The sequence below is a fragment of the Acipenser ruthenus genome, chromosome 4 (assembly GCF_902713425.1).
Source record: "Acipenser ruthenus chromosome 4, fAciRut3.2 maternal haplotype, whole genome shotgun sequence".
In the NCBI taxonomy this organism is placed as follows: domain Eukaryota; kingdom Metazoa; phylum Chordata; class Actinopteri; order Acipenseriformes; family Acipenseridae; genus Acipenser; species Acipenser ruthenus.
The window spans coordinates 7699095-7717771 of record NC_081192.1 but is presented as its reverse complement, the minus strand read 5'-3'; the positions used below and the strand labels follow the sequence as shown (position 1 = coordinate 7717771).

The window sequence follows — 18677 nt, the reverse complement described above, 5'->3', positions numbered from 1 at the left end:
TTTAACGCTCTCTCCACAGCAAAGCCATGGTACTAGAACAGCGAGACCAGGAGACAAAGGGAAGAGGAATGGAAACCTAATCATTTATTCATAAGTTAACCTGCAAATAAGATACTGTATATAGACAGCCAATGCAACTAGCCAATAATAATAATAATTATAAAGCATCTTCCTAAAAGACACATTATCCAAGTAGGGAAACAAAAACCAACATAAATTATTCATAACATGTAATTTAGAAGCCCTTCAATCCCTAGATGCCCATTAAAACTTTATTGTAAAAACTTTCCACTGCTCTATGCTACCGATTACAACAAGCTATCCTGAGGTGCAACAAATGCATACAAACTGATTGTCAGAGCAAGATTCAAGCTGCTTTTTAGTTGCTCAACGTCAGTTTACTTGTTTTACGAAAAAGTGCCAATGGGAGTCTGGCATCATCAATCTCAAAAGTCAGGACTATAACTTAATATGTCATGACTAAAAAGATATTATTTCAGCTGTCATTACAGCTGTTTACAAGGGGGTCCTGGAAAACAATAAAAAAAAGAATAATGACAAAGCACAAAAACAATAAAACATGTGTGGTTCAAACTTAAATCAGCATCATACAGCGATCACAGGACAGAATAAACATGACCTTTAAAACCAGAGAAAGGCAGGTTATCAAATTCTATCTTCATACTACCATATGATGGAAATAGTTCCATGTCTTTGGGAGTTGATATGCAAAATATAATTCTCCCATAGGCAGCGCTCCACATAACATAAGAACATAAGAAAGTTTACAAACGAGAGGAGGCCATTCAGCCCATCTTGCTCGTTTGGTTGTTAGTAGCTTATTGATCCCAGAATCTCATCAAGCAGCTTCTTGAAGGATCCCAGGGTGTCAGCTTCAACAACATTACTGGGGAGTTGGTTCCAGACCCTCACAATTCTCTGTGTAAAAACGTGCCTCCTATTTTCTGTTCTGAATGCCCCTTTATCTAATCTCCATTTGTGACCCCTGGTCCTTGTTTCTTTTTTCAGGTCAAAAAAGTCCCCTGGGTCGACATCGTCAATACCTTTTAGGATTTTGAATGCTTGAATCAGATCACCGCGTAGTCTTCTTTATTCAAGACTGAATAGATTCAATTCTTTTAGCCTGTCTGCATACAACATGCCTTTTAAACCCGGGATACTTCTGGTTGCTCTTCTCTGCACTCTTTCTAGAGCAGCAATATCCTTTTTATATAGAGGTGACCAGAACTGAACACAATATTCTAGGTGAGGTCTTACTAATGCATTGTAAAGTTTTAACATTACTTCCCTTGATTTAAATTCAGCACTTCTCACAATATATCCGAGCATCTTGCTGGCCTTTTTTATAGCTTCTCCACATTGTCTAGATGAAGACATTTCTGAGTCAACATGAGCACTGGGTGTGTTACGCTGTGACAGGGTGACGTCAGGCAGAAGCAGGAAGGAAAAATACTGACACCAAGCAAGTACTGCAGTTAAAAGTAAGACGCGGCAGGCTGACGTTTTTATTAACAAATCACAAAAATAAATAAAAGGTTTGAACAAAAAAACACTTTGCTCACAGAGCGAAAATAAAAGGTGTAAACAGAAACAAATCTCGAACACAAAATATATAAAACACAGGTCAGGCTGGGCGGATTGCCTTCACTGTTCCTATGTTTAATTTTTAAGTTTCTCTCTCTCAGTTCTCTCCACTCTCGCTCTCTCCGCTCCTAAAACACCCACCACCAGCTGGAGAGCCGCAGGCTTTTTATATTCAGGTGACCATCTCCTGATTAGCAACAAAATTAATCACTTAATTAATTCAGGAGATGGCCACCTTCTGCACGAGTTTTTCCATTACTCCTGGCAGAGGACGAGCACCAATCTCGCCTCTGCCAGAACACGTTTTAAAAATAAACAAAACAATAACACAGCGGTACGCCGTCACAAATTACAATAAATACATCGTAATACAAAAGAAATACAAAATACACTGCACAGGGGCGGAGGAGGTGACCCCGATCTAAAAATAAATAAACAAAACAATGTACAGGGCACCTCGCCCTGTTACATACGCATTAAAAACATATGAATTATGAATGATATTTAAATTCAGCGCGTAACGAATACTCATAGCAATTTTTCTGCACAGCTTGAGTTTGTATGGTATCAAGCTTCTCCTTTGTTGGTTCCCTGCGTCTCAATGGTCAATATACTGCATGCGGTAGCTAAAGAATGGATCATAGAAATGCCGGGACAGCTAAGTGTAGCCTGCTTGGGAATTGACAGGAAACACATGACCAAGAAGTCTGTGTTTCTCAATAAAAAAAAATTAAAATAATAAAAATAAAACAAAACAGCTGATCCAGTCACTTGCAAAGTCAAACTGAAAGACACGATTTGCTGATGGCAAAGTTCCTGTTTCTTTTGTTTATATATTTTTTAATGTCACATTGTGAATGCTTTGTAGGTAGATGGCATCTCAGTTTTGCAGGTTTAAGTGTTTTGTTTGGCACAACCTCCTGACAAATAATGCACGGGGGCTCGAGTCATTCTCGGATCCAGTAAATTACCAGTGCTGGTCCCCGCAACTGTTACCTTCTTGTAGCAAATGAATCTATACATTTCTAACACAACTTATTCGCCAACTTCACTCGAACATATAAAAAACACTGTAATATGAAGACGAGGTGGGTGATAAGCTATTTGAAAAACAAATAAAACATTATTGGAGAGTGTACAGGATGTTACTTGCCACTTCTGGGCTGTGTTGTGTAAATTAAATGGGGTTGTGTAACAGAGACAGAATGATTCTTGGTGATAAATCTCCCTCCCGACCTCCGAGGGCGCTGTGTAAAGGGAACAGAGTGCCCTGGACTGGATGGCCAGACAATTAATTCCCAGGTTTAGGAGGAAGTCGGCCACTAGAAAGGGGGCGGAGCTACAGTACACTAAATCATCGACCCGGAAGGGAAACGATGTGGCAGCCGTGGATTGGAGGAGCGGTTGCAATCGTTAATCAAGGGGTCATGATTGACGGTATATAAGGGGATGTAGCGAGGTGATCTGTTCCTTTGTTATGGTTAACGCTAAACCGGAAGGAGACCCGTATTGTAATCGTGAGTGTTTTGTCGTGTCTAAAAACTGTTTGTTTGTTCTTATTAGACAGCTAACATGATCCGGAGCTGTCGCTAAAGGCCAGCACTAAACCCAGACAACATTGCACTTGTTTATAATATCTGGACTTATTTCGGCGCCAACCCGTGGATTAAACAGAGTAATACGCATACCATTGTGTATTGTCTGTTAAGGGCTATACACACCAGACCCAAATGACGCGAGCGAGCGAATTCGAGGCGAATAAAGTATGCACACAAAAAAAATGACAACTGTAGCTAGTCATGAAAAGTAAATACCGTCTCCTTTTGCTTCTTTCCTGGAGACGAAATAAAATAAATAAAACAAAGAAAAAGAGTATGGGTACACAACACACTAAATAAAGGAAATTTAACAGTGACTGTTTATATGTGATCTGATTTAATGTGGTAATCTCTGCACGAGCGAGACAGTGACAGTCTGACAGCCACTACCTTTGACCTTATTTCTGATTGGTCCATTGCGACGCAAATAGCTTGTGGCGCGAATAGAAATAAAACAAATTAATTTCTAAATTTGCACGCTTCGTTCGTGCCGCTCGCTACAGCTGTGGTGTGCATTCCTCCATTTAAATCAATAGGTTTAATTATTTTTTATTCGCACGCGTCGTTCGCGTCCGGTGTGCATAGCCCTTTATCATTATTGTTTACTGTTTTGTCATCAGACTCTGGATTATAAAAATAAACCATCAATTCACCAGTACTGTGTTGTTTGTCCTTGTCCTGAACACTGCAACCACTTTGCCACAGGTTGGTGACGCACAGTCAATAGGATTTATAGCATTTTGGTTACACGTGACGACATCAGAACAGACTGCACACATTGTTTCCAGAAGTAGTGTTAAGAGAATTTCCTTTTGGCATCTAGTCTTGTGAGATATTAAACCTGGCTGAATAAACCAATATATAACTTGGAGCTGAAATCGATCATTCACACTGTGGTACAGTTCACTACAAATAGAGCCTGTTTTTGTTTCACATTAACCTCTATTACTATATGCAGAGAACCTCTCCAAAAAACGTATGGAAATAATAGGTATATTCCTATATCCCTGGCAACACTGTAGCACATATTTTATATTGTTGAAAATGAAAAGTACTAAAACCTTTTTTTTTTTTTTTAATTTAGTCATTTCAACTGAGTTAGGAATATCCAATGCAGAGCACTACTTTTATGTACTATGTATTTTTTCCCCTGAATAGTGAACACAAACAGTAGAATTAGCACAGATCAGATTTATGTGAATGCTGGTTTTTTTTTTAAATAATGCTGGTTGAAAAAAAAAGTCTGTAATTTTGACAAGACAAATATGCCTTGATAATGTGAAACTTATTTAGTTAGTATTTTACTCACCCAAACATATTACTCACACAGTGTCTCAACTGGAGAGTTCCCTGTAATAAAGTGTTTCTCAGGGAGGTGAAGGGGGGGGGGGGGGGGGTATTCAATTGATCTAAACAGGGGCAGATCTAAATAGTTTCAAATATAAATGCAAGCCCATGTTAATGAAAAGCAAACATCCTACACTGCAGGTTAGAGCCTTAAGTGTATTATCTCTTCAGAAAAAGTCAAACTCTCTCTACCTGACCTTTGTTTGACTGGGTTCAATCTTGTGCAGCAGCAAAAAGGTTTGAGGAGAAATACAGCAGGCAATTCCCAAGTTGATGTGCATGCCAGCAGTGGTTCATTAAGATATCCATTATCCTTTGGAAATCATATTGGAGTTTTATTACAGGAAGCACTTCAGTCATTTTACCAGCAGTAATTCCTTGACTTCGTTAAAAGCTGCTTATGGGTAATATTATTTTAATACCACCATGCAGTGTTTTCTGTACCCTAATGAAGTTTTATAAGCGGTCTTGTATTCAGGCACTGTAGCATTAGGAATCTATCAATCTAATTGTATATTAAACTGAACCAATACCTCAAGGAGGGTTATTACTATGGCTGGGACAATGCATCGAATCACTGGAATAACCATCGATGAATAAACTAACCATCGATGACTGAGAAAAAAAAAAAAAAGCATCTATTAGTTTATTAATAGGACCTTTTTTTATTTGGACCGGCAAAATTTCAATCTACACTCTCATTCCTTGCCTTTCCTTTGGTTCCTTTAAAAAAATATTTAAAAAAAACCTCCCCGCCCACTATGCAGTATTGCTTGTTAAATTGTAGATTTAATTTAATTTAAAATAATGCCGTCAGATGTTTGGAAGTTTTGCGCTGTTTGTGGCATTTTAATGAGCTTCTGTGGCAATACCGCCAGACTGCTGGATCATTTAGTGACAGCACCCGACAAAATACGACAACGGGAACACAAGTAAAAAACAAAAGGAAGCAACACCTTCAGTGACAGCTTATTTTGGAAAGAAAGTTGATCCGAAAAGCGTCAGAGCAAAAGAAATAACAGGCCTGACAGTGGATGTGGTCACACAAGAGATCAGACCTGTTAGTATAGTAGAGGGAGCTGCGTTTAAAAATCCATTTCGAATCTTGCTCCGGGCTATGAAATGCCCTGTCGAAAGAAATCTCCAAATTCATTACTCTGGATCACGAACATGCAAAGGAAAAGCCTAGACAGGATTTAAGTTAGGAGTGTAATTCAATGTCCATCACTACCTATGTATGGACAAGCAAGGCTCAAGTTAATACAGGACATACAAACAGGGTGGAACACTGTTTATTATATGTTTGAATGCTGCCTTGAATTAAAATGGCCAGTTATTGCTGTTTTGTCAAAACCAGATTTGACCAAAAAGTCTGACGCAGCTACTTTAGATCTCACAACTGAGCAGTGGAAGCTAATGGCTGTGATACTACCTCTACTACAGCCATTCGAACTGGCTACAGTACTTTTGAGTGCAGAGAAAAACATTACGGCTAGTTCTTTGTACCCACTTGCAACAGAGATAAAACACAGACTGACTGAAGTTCCTGGTGAAGGGGAGACACTGTCTTCTTCAAATTCAACTGATTTGCTAATTCCAGTTACACAGAGTTTGAGAGATAAGCTAGTGTGTAATTTGTCTCTGCAATTTTGTTTACATCAGCTGAATGACCCAAGTAATAAGGTTATGCCACTGCTTTTTGTGTCATTTCTTGACCCCCGATTTCGCCATCTGGATCCAAACAGGCCAAAGACCGCGTGTCTGAAGCACTGTCTTCCAAACTACTGAGGCTGGTGGAGGACAACCTCGAAAATGATGGAAAATCGTGCCTGTACAAGTGAGTGCAGCACAGAGGACTTACCTGTTAAAAAGAAAACGAAGACCGAACAAGCAATGGAATTGTTACTTTGTGGACGGCAACAAACACACACTACTTCCAAGGAAACCTTACAAGAGATGACGATGTATGCTTCTGAAACTCCATTAAACATCAGCGAAGATCCCCTGATTTGGTGGAAAAATAACCAGACATCCTATGTCTTTCCCATCCTAGCAGCCTTGGCAAAGAGCATGCGAAGTATCCCTGCAACATCGGTACCGAGCGAGCGTGAGTTCAGCAAAGCAGGGATGCTTGTGAACAAACTGTTCTTTGAAACCGGAGAATGTGGATGCCATAATATTTCTAAATAAAAACAGAAAATAAACTCTGGAGAGAGCACAGACTTTGTTACGTTGGACTTGTAAATAGCTATTCTTATGTTCTCCGTTGGAGTTTTTTTTTTCTTCTCTAATCCGGTTGCTGTCACCTTAAGGTAAGACAGTAATATTTCTTTTTTTTTTTTTTTTTTTTTTTTTAATTTAGTCGTCGCCAATTATTTTTACCCCGGTTTTTCACCCCAATTTAGCATGCCCAATTATTATCTGTATCCCCGGCTCACCGCTCGCAACCCCCCCGCCGACTCAGGAAACGGAGGCTGGAACACGCGTCCTCCGAAACGTGCTCCTTCCAAGCCGTCATTTTTCGCACTGCAGATCCACAGCTATGCTACCAGACCTATAGTGCCGGAGGACAACACAGATCTGGCGGCTCCGCTGCAGAGCCACAGGCGCCCTATCGGCCACAGGGGTCGCTGATGCGCGGTGAGCCGTGGATTCCCCTGCCGACCTAAGCCCTCCCTACCCGGGCAGCGCTCAGCCAATTGTGCGCCGCCCCCTAGGAACTCTCGGTCACGGTCAGCTGTGACATAGCCTGGATTCGAACCAGCGATCTCCAGGCTATAGAGCACATCCTGCGAGGAGCGCCTTTACTGGATGCGCCACTCGGGAGCCCGACAGTAATATTTCTAATGTTTTATTAACTTTTTGTGGGGAACCTCGCCGACAGCGTGACAAGACATAATTAATTAGAAATGTGTAGTTTTAAATTCAACTGGAGAAACGTTTACTTTTCGTGATTAGATTTGATGAAGATATATGTACTTATTATTTACACGTTTCTGCGTTATGAAAAAACGATGCATCGGGTCTTTATGAAAACGATGCATCGATAGTAAAAAAAAACACTATCGTCCCAGCCCTAGTTATGACCTCATTAGCTGCTGGCTTGCCAGAGTGTAACAAAACTGCTGCAGGCAGAAACACGAAAAACTAGAATATATTAATTTGTTATGGTAGATCAGCTGCCACCCAGCAATCTTGTTGAAATCTGATGACGTGGCACCAGATTTAATAAGACTGCCGGTAAACCCTTACAGTGCATCAGAGCATTGGTGTGTGTTGAGACTGGCTCCATTCAATACACAGAACAGGGTTTCACAAACTCTTCAGTACAGAACCCTTCTTATTCAGTCTCAATAATACACAGACCTATCCCATGTCTAAAGTAATACAGCACTGTGCACAAGCTACTTCTAATCTCACCTATACAAACACAAACAGCTAAAGAGTCAAATAAATGTTTTTGCAACACGCCAAACTTGATTAAGATTAAAAGATTAAAGATGATCAATATTTACAGTTGAAATACATAATAAAAACAGATTATACTTTGAAACAAATATTTAGAGTAAATGTAGTCAAAAGACATTGCGTCTCCAATTCTTAATAGAGATTTAAAATTATTCCTTTACAATGCTGACTACTGCATTGTGGAAAACAAGCAATTACAGCCAAGCATTGCATGAAACAATGTTTGGTTGTTTAATAATGGGCCAGAATGTCATTGAGTCAGTATGCGATTCTACGAAATACTGTCATTGAGTCAGTATGCAATTCTAGGAAATACAAACCAAACCATATATATATATATATATATATATATATATATATATATATATATATATATATATATATATTATATATATATATATATATATATTAGTAATATATTTAGACCTTGTCAGCCAGAGTCTGTGTTGTTCTTCAGGTAAGTGTCTGTCCCTTTAATTACACTGGAGGTTCTCTTTAAATGACGTGGTGTAAGTTTATTAGCAAACTGGGTTCAAAAACAAACACAAAACAAAGCCTAGCCCTTCTTTGGGCACTAACTAAACAGGTTAACAGTAGTCCTATCTAACACAGGGCTGGGTAAGCCTGTTTTCCCTGTTAACCTAATCCAAATCACCATCCAGCACCATCGTTGTCAAAACCCGTACCTCTGCTTCGTTATCAGAAAATCCTTCTTTGTCCAACACACTTGTCCACTGTTCAGTTTTTCCCTATCTCTCCACTTCAACCCTCATCCCCAAACACACACACACATATATATATATATATATATATATATATATATTATATACAGTGCCGTGAAAAAGTATTTGCCCCCTGTCTGCTTTTCTGCATTTTTGCACATTTTTCACATTGTATTTGGTCAGATTTTTTTGTGGGTTGTAGTAGTATATAGAGGGAGAGAAAAAATGACACCAAAGTTTGGTGCTTCTTTCATTTGTTTGGTGTGCAAGGTAATCAAACGTGCAATCTTCAGGTGTGAAAAAGTTATTTAATACAGTAATTTACACAGTTTAGACTAGTTTATACAGTGCGACTAATATGGTTGCATATGTGAAAAAAATGTGCTTGTGCGAACTTACATTTTAATTTAGGTGTGCCACTAGAAATTCCTAAAGGTTGACTATAAAAAATAAACATGTTTTTTTTTTTAGCTGACAGTAAAACATAAAAAAATACAGATCTAAACTATTAAAAACTACAAATCCCATACCCGGCCAATTTCACTGATTTATCAGTGTGATGGCTACAGTTCGAAAACTTGTCAAACCAACATGAGGAAAATAACAAATTATTCTCATGTGATTGAAGAAGTTTTAAAAGAAAACCGCGATGAACAAAAGTCATATGATCCACATGTCGGCGTCTTTACAAGAAATGAACAATGAAGGTATTTATTATTATTATTATTATTATTACTTCTGAAAAAGGTTACAGAAGTCTACAGATTTGAAGGGACTAAATGTATGTGTACAATATAGTATTTAAATATGTATCATGCACTTAAAACAGTAGGTTTCATTCATTTTCATAAAGAAATGTGTTACTTCTACAGGGTAATGCAAAACTTTTGGTCATAGCTGTACATAGTGGACACACTAGTAAATACATAATACAGATTACTTTCCAAGTCATATGATCCACAATGCCTGGACACAAAAAGCATGATCACCAGTCAACAGAAAAAAACAACAACCACAGTGCACTGATGGTTGAAATTAAACCCTGTGTCCAATTAGAAACTTAAACCTTGTTCTGCTTTTAAACATTTAAGCTTTTAAACATTTATACTGTTTGTATTAAATTGCCGAGACCTCGTAACTTAGATACAGTGAACAATTTTAACCCCTTCAGCACTGTAGTTCAAAACAAGTTATTTGTATTGCACACCCTGCATTAACCACCACACTGACCTCTTATAGCTACAGCACAATAAGGACATTACCAATTCACCAGCACCTCTGTTTATCTTAGGGAAACATGTGTTATAACTAAAATGTCTTCATTTAAAAAGATACAGTACCAGTGTTACAAAGAAAAACTCTAAAGCAGTCATGCATTTTTCACACCAACCACAAAGTCACTTTGCATTCCTGGCTGACCCTTTCAATTCCCTAATGGTTCTACTTCATGATCTCTCTCTTTATTTTTAATCTGTGGCATGCACAGTATCTTTGGTGTTTCCATGTGCTGCATTTGTTTAATACATTACTACATTCCTGCATCTGTAGACTAGGGATGGGAATTTAAACGTTTAAACATATAAACTCTAAAGTGGTTAAACGTTTAATAATATGCTAGACATATAACAAATATTACCACATGCATATTTTTTATGCATTAATTTTAGTAATTTATCACCAGTAGTCTGTCGCATATCAGACTGCTCTATTGCCACAGTAAGGGTGGATATTATAAAAAGGAAGGGGTTTGGCAATTGCCTCCAGGTAGCTTTTCTAATTGGTCCAACAGAAAGATTGACACTGGGGCGGGTTTTATTCTCGGTCGATCTGGCGCTTCATTGGTGCACTGTGTGTGTTCATGCCTGTAGTAGGCATGGTAAAGACTATGCTGCCTTCAACTGCTCTAACCCCAGCTACTGTGGGAGTAAGAGGATTTGCTACAGAACCCTTATGTTAATTATGGTATTGCTTGACAAGTATAAAAATACAGGGGTTGGATTAGAACTAAGCCTAATAACGAAATGCTGCAATTGTAAACGCTTCTCTTCGACTTCCTCAGGAAGCTAATGACGCTTTGTGACAGGGAGGACCCTGTCGCTGGTTCAGCTGCACTGCTGCTGTGGCAAACAGGAAGGCTTGCCCAGAGCTGAGCTGATCAGGAGGTCCTGATTGGCTGAGGGCGTGCCCATGGCGCTGCTGCATAGCTACACAGGCGGGCACTGAGCGAAGGCTTGCTTTGTTTACGCAGGATAACTACTATGGGGGCCTTCAACTGCCAGTCAGTCACGTTGCTGCTTGTGTACTCGGGCTGTCCCATCTTTTGTTGGCGATTTTACGTGTGGAGTAGTGGTTAGGGCTCTGGACTCCTGACCGTAGGGTCGTGGGTTCAATCCCAGGTGGGGGACACTGCTGCTGTACCCTTGAGCAAGGTACTTTACCTAGATTGCGCCAGTAAAAACACAACTGTATAAATGGGTAATTGTAAAAATAATGTGATATCTTGTAACAATTGTGAGCTGCCTTGGATCAGGGCGTCTGCTAATAAATAAATAATAATAATAATAATAATAATAATAATACACACATCACTATACTGTACTCTAATTTAAGACGCAGGCCATTTCTGAGATGAAAAAATTGGTTTAAAAAGTGTGTCTTAAATTCGAAGGAATACAGTACTTTTTGGGGGAGGGAGTTATGCTATGATCGCCCACATATGTCTGTATCTATACCTACAGTGTACTGTATGGGGAATAACTAATACATTAATAAAATTAGGTAAACAAAAAGTTTTACAGTGTTACTGCTATGCACGATGCTGTAAGAGCAAAGTGTCATATTACGAAGGATTCTTCACAGCAACACAATGACACCAAAATAATGTGTGTGGTTATACTGTATTTCAAGCACATTTCACTCCATTTTCCATTTGCACTTGTTAGTTACAATTTGAATTATTTAGTTAGTCTCAGCCGGGGCGCTAATTGACCTATGCCAGTGTTCCCATAGTAACCTAGTAAACATACAGTGAAAATAATCTCGCTGATTGAATAAAAGAGAAGACACTATGAGGACTGTTTAAATGATCTAAGCAGTGTGTAATGAACCCCATATTATATTATCTGTACCTTTAAGAGTGAAAGACCAGTGTGTTCTGATGCCTGCTACATACAGAGTAGATGGGGCTGACACAGTTGAAAAGCCACAGTCTTCATTGCATGGACAGCTGTTTATTCCTGACACTTAGGACTCTCCAGACAAGCTTAAAGCAGCTCAATGTACGGTAAAGGCAGGTTTAAGAGAACAATGAGAACTCAATATTAGAACAGAACATAGAACCACTCAGAATTAATTAAATAACTATTACAAGGTATTTTGAAGCAGTTTATTTTCTTTTTAAAAAGCCCTCTATAGTAGTGAAGTATATATAACTTTTAAGGGAATTCAAAAAGAATAAAAAATGTCTACACATTATATATATATATATATTATACACACACACAGTACACCCTCACTATAACGCCCTTCATTATAACAAACCTTGAGTGGCATAAAGTCACCCAACATCAATGTGAAAAACTGGTGGAGAGCATGCCAAGACGCATCAAAGCTGTGCTTGAAAATCAGGGTTATTTCACCAAATATTGATTTCTGAACTCTTCCTAAGTTAAAACATTAGTATTGTGTTGTTTAAAAATGAATATGAACTTATTTTCTTTGCATTATTCGAGGTCTGACAACACTGCATCTTTTTTGTTATTTTGACCAGTTGTCATTTTCTGCAAATAAATGCTCTAAATGACAATATTTTTATTTGGAATTTGGGAGAAATGTTGTCAGTAGTTTATAGAATAAAACAAAAATGTTCATTTTACCCAAACACATACTTATAAATAGTAAAACCAGAGAAACTGATAATTTTGCAGTGGTCTCTTAATTTTTTCCAGAGCTGTATATATATTTATACACACACATATATATATATATATATATATATATATATATATATATATATATATATTATTTTTAAATTAAGTTTTTTAAAAGGGTAATTCATAACAAAAGAAAAATAATTCCCATAAACAAATTTGTGAGAGTGATGCTTGTTTATCCATACCGAGGAAAGATGTCAAAATACTGTAGGGACAAAATTACCCAACCCAGCGAAAACATTCCAACCCTTCGTTTGACACCCGTCAAATTCATGAGAGGGGACCAAATTAGACCAAAGAAACTTGGTTTGATAAAGGTTAATGCAGTTTTTGGCAACCAATGGGGAATACATTTATTTACATTGGCTTTCCTTTGTGGCCTTCCTGTTTTCTGGGCTCTCCAAAGTCATTTCCCATTCCACGTGAGATGTCAAGGACATTACATGCTGGAGACCATCACACATAAGAACGGGTACAGGCAAGGACACGTTGAAATAATCTGAGAATTTCCCTTTTGCCTCTGTGTACTGTTACATTTGTTATACACATGGCCCTGCTAGATTCACTTCTGCTGTAACTTTCTGCACATTAAACACCATAGGCCTATGTTGAGTTTCCCTGCTTTTGTACTGTACTGTACTAGCCAAAGGCAACTCTCGTCCTTGGAATCTTTTCAAACCGACTTAACCGTTAAATGCTTGCTTCTGGCCAACAGCCAAGGAACTGGAATATGGTAGTGCAATGTCAAATTAACAAAAGATACAGTGCTATCATGATACTGATACGTTACCAGAGCCTGATGCTAAAATGATCCCTCTATCGTAGGTGCAGACAAGCCTCTTTCAGTCACCTGACAAAGCCTCAAAGCTGCTTCCCTTACTCCACTCCTGCTCTCAAGTCTACATGACGGCAATAATACCTTCTTTCTCTTTGCTTCCTACCCAAAAGGTTAAGGCAGTGAAGTTCTGTGAAACCTGCTTCTGAACCATAAGAGCTGTGAGAAGTGATGCTGAAGGAAACCAATTCAAACTATTGCAAAAAGGACATGTCACCATATCTCTGTGTAGGCTACATTGAGAAATCAAATGTTTTCCAGTCTTCAGAATTGTGATGGGCCCATGATTATTCTATAGCTACACTGATAGCAGGCAATTATATAACTGAAAAGTATAAATGTCCCCTAGTTTTGGAAACACTGTATGTTTAATGAGCAGGAAAAGAGAAAGTAAAAAGATATCAAGGGAATCCTTAACTAATCAGGTTCCATGAGTTATGCTACAGTATTATGGTTGTACACCTACTTTGAGTATGATCCTGCCTAGTAATGCATAAGCAATGGTGATATTTTTGTCCATGCAAATGAGTGCCACGTGATCTACTTTGTAGCAGATTGGACTGGTGTCAATTTCACAAACTTCAAGAGAATACAGTATAATGAAATGCAAAATACAATACAACTGTACAGTGTGCTGTAGTGCGCCATTTTTGGATACTGCATGTCGTTTATTGATAGATATACAGTATTAAATAATGCTAATCACTTCAATCCGATTAGCAAGCAAAGCCCTAATTCTAAAACATCGCATTGTGCAACACTAGGCACGCTCTTTATCTAACATGTCTGTAATAACATTCCGGTAACACCCTCTGCTTGAAGTCAAATATCAGGCCAAATACCAAAATACTCTGTACATGAATGTAGGCTGCAAAACATTAACACACCTTAGCAACAATACAGCAAGTATGTAGAGCAGGGGTCTCAAACCGCGGGCCTGGAGAGCTACTGGGTCTGCTGGTTTTCGTTTCAACCGAGTTTCCAGTTACTTTATTACACCAATTATTGTCTTAATTAGTCCAGATTAACAGGTGTTCCAGATCTTTAGCCACTGATGTAAAGACACCGATAAACCTGCTAGTTAGGGGCATTCCAGGACTAGGGTTGTTAGAGTCCCCTGACGGACAACATACCTGAACACCCTCTCACTGCACAGAAACAAAGAAAAGTTATCGCGATTCCACCACAGTTACGTTCTCTATCTAGGTTTCAACTTTGTCATACAATGCATGACGGATGTACTGTAACCAAAAAGGATGTGTTACACGCTAGGGAAAGTAGTCAACATTACGGTTGGTGCTACTTGATCAAGTTAAAAGTCATAATTTTACGGAATGCAAAATACCCAGAGGCATATCGTAGATCTTGGGTTGGGTAGCAGTTTACAATCTTTGTTTTGCTCTTGTGAAATACCCCCCATACAGCTATGGGCAAAACAACTGGGGTGAAAAAAACACCACATTACCTGTGCAGAAGTGACAGCAGATCCACTTGATTCGGGAGCCCACTTCTGAACAGTATACAGCGCAGTGCTCGGAAAGACCCCTTTTTTGGCTTCTTTCACAACCAGGAAGCAAGCAGTAAAAAATAAAATAAAATAAACAGTCCAAAATACTCCAAAAGCTAAAATGCTGCTAATTGCTTTAAAACAATCTTTGGAAATTGTTACAAATCAGTTGATAGAACGACCAAGAAGTTTAGCGATTGACTGACTATACAGTACCGCCTCTCAGTCTCAGAATGCAGCAACGCTTGAAACTCGAAAAAGCTTCTGAGAGGTTTAGAATTGGGCGGAGATAATGTCTGATTGACATATTCTGTGGCCAAACATCTCTCAAAAACCACAAATACGTAACATTTCTTTTTGTATTATTCTAAGTCCTGTCTTAAAGAAAACTCACCAGCCTTTCCGTGACGTTGGAATCTGAGAAAGTCAGATCTTTTTAGATGCTGTGGTAGATGTTCATGTTATTCGTTATTGCAATAGGTTCCCGTGTGTACAGTGCAGTAGCAGATACTTTACGTGTACACACACAAAGAAAGATTAACCGGGCACTGAGAGGCGCCAGTCGTGTTGATTTTGGGAAATCTTTTTAAGAGAATGTGTACAGTATAATATTTTTGTATTCAGCAATTTACAGCGGTTAAAAAAAAAAAAAAAAAAAAAACACATGCTACATTATTGATGGATGAACTCACGGGTAGAGCGTGGGTTCTCATTTGGAATCGTAATCCATCGCTATTACTAATAATAGTATAATAATAATAATAGTATTAGATGCCGTTATGCCGTATATACGGCTATGACGGACACAACATATGCCCAGTTTGGTTTTTTACTACTGTACCGTGAGGCCTACTGTACAGATATACATGTGCACATAGTAGTCTACATTTTGCACAGAGAACACAGCAATGTTATTTCAGCACAGTAGTGTGTACATTTAAAATAAATTAAGCAATATATGTGTATGCGATTTTTTTTAAAACCCGACACCTTGTTATTTCAGACAACTTGCCTGCCGACATGTCCGGCTTAGCGAGGGTCTCATGTTCTCTCCTCTCATACACGTATCAGAATGTAAAAGCACGATTTAAAAAAAAAATAAATTAATTCAAGTAAAAAAAAAAAAGTTGTGTTAACAGTTCAATAATGAACACATACAAATACAAATTTGACCAGTTAATATGAATCAAAAGTAAATGACCATGACCTACTGTAAACATCCATCTTATTTCAGGATAGATCACACATAACTGTAATTTGGAGACTATGGACTTGTTTAAAATACTTTACTACACTCAATGACTGTGACTGGACATCCACAAAAGTTGCATGTTGTGTTACTTACAATACCATTTTCATGAAGTAAAACAGTTAACAGGTATATGTATTTCTTGTATGTAATGTGTGTATTTGTTATGATAACATATCTGTGTATACATACACATTATTTCCGTATTCAGTAAAAGAGAGACAAACTGTATATACAATTCAGATCTGTATGTGTGTATATATATATATTGATTCCCAGTACTGGCACAGCGTTGACCTTGGAGTGGAAACATCATGTTTTTTGGTCAATAGCCTAGTTACTTCCCAATCATGGTTAATAAGAGGTTGGTGGAAAGAAGACAGGCATCAAATATTGATCTGTTGCAAAACTTGTAAAGGAGGCCACTGGAAGGGGTGTCAGGACGTCTTTGACTTTTTTTTTTTAACTTATTGTTGTTAACTGTTATTTTGGGCTAGATGTATCCATACATACTGACCGCTGTTTAGTAACAAACAAAACTGGAAGCATTGTAATCCAAAAACAAACCAAATGCCAAATGTAAAATTGATAAAGGGTAAGAATGAAACGTAGACTTACAGAAGACTGCAGGTTTTCCAAAGCTCCCCTGGGCTGCACTGTTTCATTTGCGTTCCGTGAGCTTCTGCAGGATTTATTTTTCTTCCTGTATATCAGGACTGGAATTCTTCACAGTCAGACTTACTTAAAGTGTATTGCACAGCAGGTGGACAGTCTTGTCACAAGAGTGACAGCTGGCAGGGTGGGGATTGCTTATTAAATGTGAACCCTTCCTAGCCAAGGTTGACGTCATTGCCCAATCACCAGCTGAAGCCCTTCTGTCTCTTTGGAACACATACAGTACAAAGCAGGAGTATGGGACAGCTCCTAATGTATACTGTAATCAAAGTATACCCAGAAACTCTTTGGTACAATGTTGGAAACCTTAAAACTGCAATGAAGCGTATGCTGCATTAAATTATATCTCTTGTTACTGGAAATGGCAAAAGACCTTAAAACATATATACATGTTGTAAATGCATACCCTATTTTGCCTTGAACTCATGTTCATTTACAAAAGAAGTATGAAATATGGGTATATACTGAGGCTAATGAGTTTGATACTAACACAAAAACAGTTAGAAGATAAAAATACATGTGAAATTGCACTTCTTTGCTTAATTTTCATCACCTCCATGGACATGCTTGCTTCATTTGATTTCCCAAAGTGGTTCAGAAATAATAAGCTCATATTTGAAGAATCACCATCTAGGACTACGGATTTGCAGGGAAATACCATTGCTGATGGTTAAAAAAGGCAAATACATAATCCAGTAGTAGAAACCGGTTCTAATTGACAACACATTTGTTTGTTGCTGCTTTATCTTCTTTGTAAAACATTGATATGATACGGTACACATACAGTATTGGAATGCATTTATTGTCATGCAAACACGTGTACTGGTATGTTGAAGGGCATATAAGGACCTTTTTATTTTATTGTGTTACATGTTCCTATATGTTGCTACAACTGTTTACGTAAGGTGTGTGTATTGTTTTGATTATATTTTTTTAAATATTTTGACCACTTTTTTAAACTTTTAAATTGCATTCCCTGCTCACATATGTAACTTAGATTTATTTACCAGGAGGCTGAAGGGAAATGTAGTTCTGAGAGGTCCATGCTGGTACATGGGACGCCATCTTGAGGCAGGGAATGCAATTTAAAAGTTCTCAGACAGAACTGGTACTGTAGACAGGGCACTGTTCCACCACTGCCAACTACAGGTTATTTAAGGACAGAAGGTCAATGATTGCCTTGATGTTTACAGTCTGTGTTTAATTAATGATAAAAAATAAAATATCCTAGAATCATGGAATGATACACAAAAAACATAGAGGATAAAACCTACTAACATTCAGATTTTAATGAAAAAAAATCGAGTTTTTATTTATTTTTTTATTTATTTATTTCTTAGCAGACACCCTTATCCAGGGCGACTTACAATTGTTACAAGATATCACATTGTACATTATTTCACATTATACAGATATCACATTATTTTTACATACAATTACCCATTTATACAGTTGGGTTTTTTACTGGAGCAATCTAGGTAAAGTACCTTGCTCAAGGGTACAACAGCAGTGTCCCCCACTGGGGATTGAACCCACAACCCTCCGGTCAAGAGTCCAGAGCCCTAACCACTACTCCACACTGCTGCCCCTAGATAAAGATAAAGATTTTGGACAAAAAACGTTGAACTAGTCTAGCTTGCAGAACACTTTTTTTTTACTCCTGTGAATGAGCTGCTAGCACGCCATCTCTAGACACTTATTTGCAAACATTTTTTTATATACAAACAATCTGAAAGCCA

The 18677-nt window shown here is 38.1% G+C and overlaps 1 protein-coding gene across 8 annotated transcripts in view; it reads right to left on the bottom strand.

The window, feature by feature from the left end:
• Positions 1–16900, bottom strand: part of LOC117399346 (oxysterol-binding protein-related protein 3-like) — a 70126-nt gene extending 53226 nt beyond the window's left edge. For 5 of the 8 annotated variants that reach the window (XM_034920602.2, XM_059021822.1, XM_033998441.3 and 2 more), the window contains exon 1: positions 14973–15269. The gene's annotated coding sequence lies outside the window, so the exon portion shown is untranslated. Of the gene's footprint in view, positions 1–14394; positions 14414–14972; positions 15271–16881 lie in introns of those variants that run through there. The other 3 variants (XM_059021816.1, XM_059021825.1, XM_059021812.1) reach the window with 3 other exon arrangements.
• Between the last annotated feature and the right edge of the window lie 1777 nt (positions 16901–18677).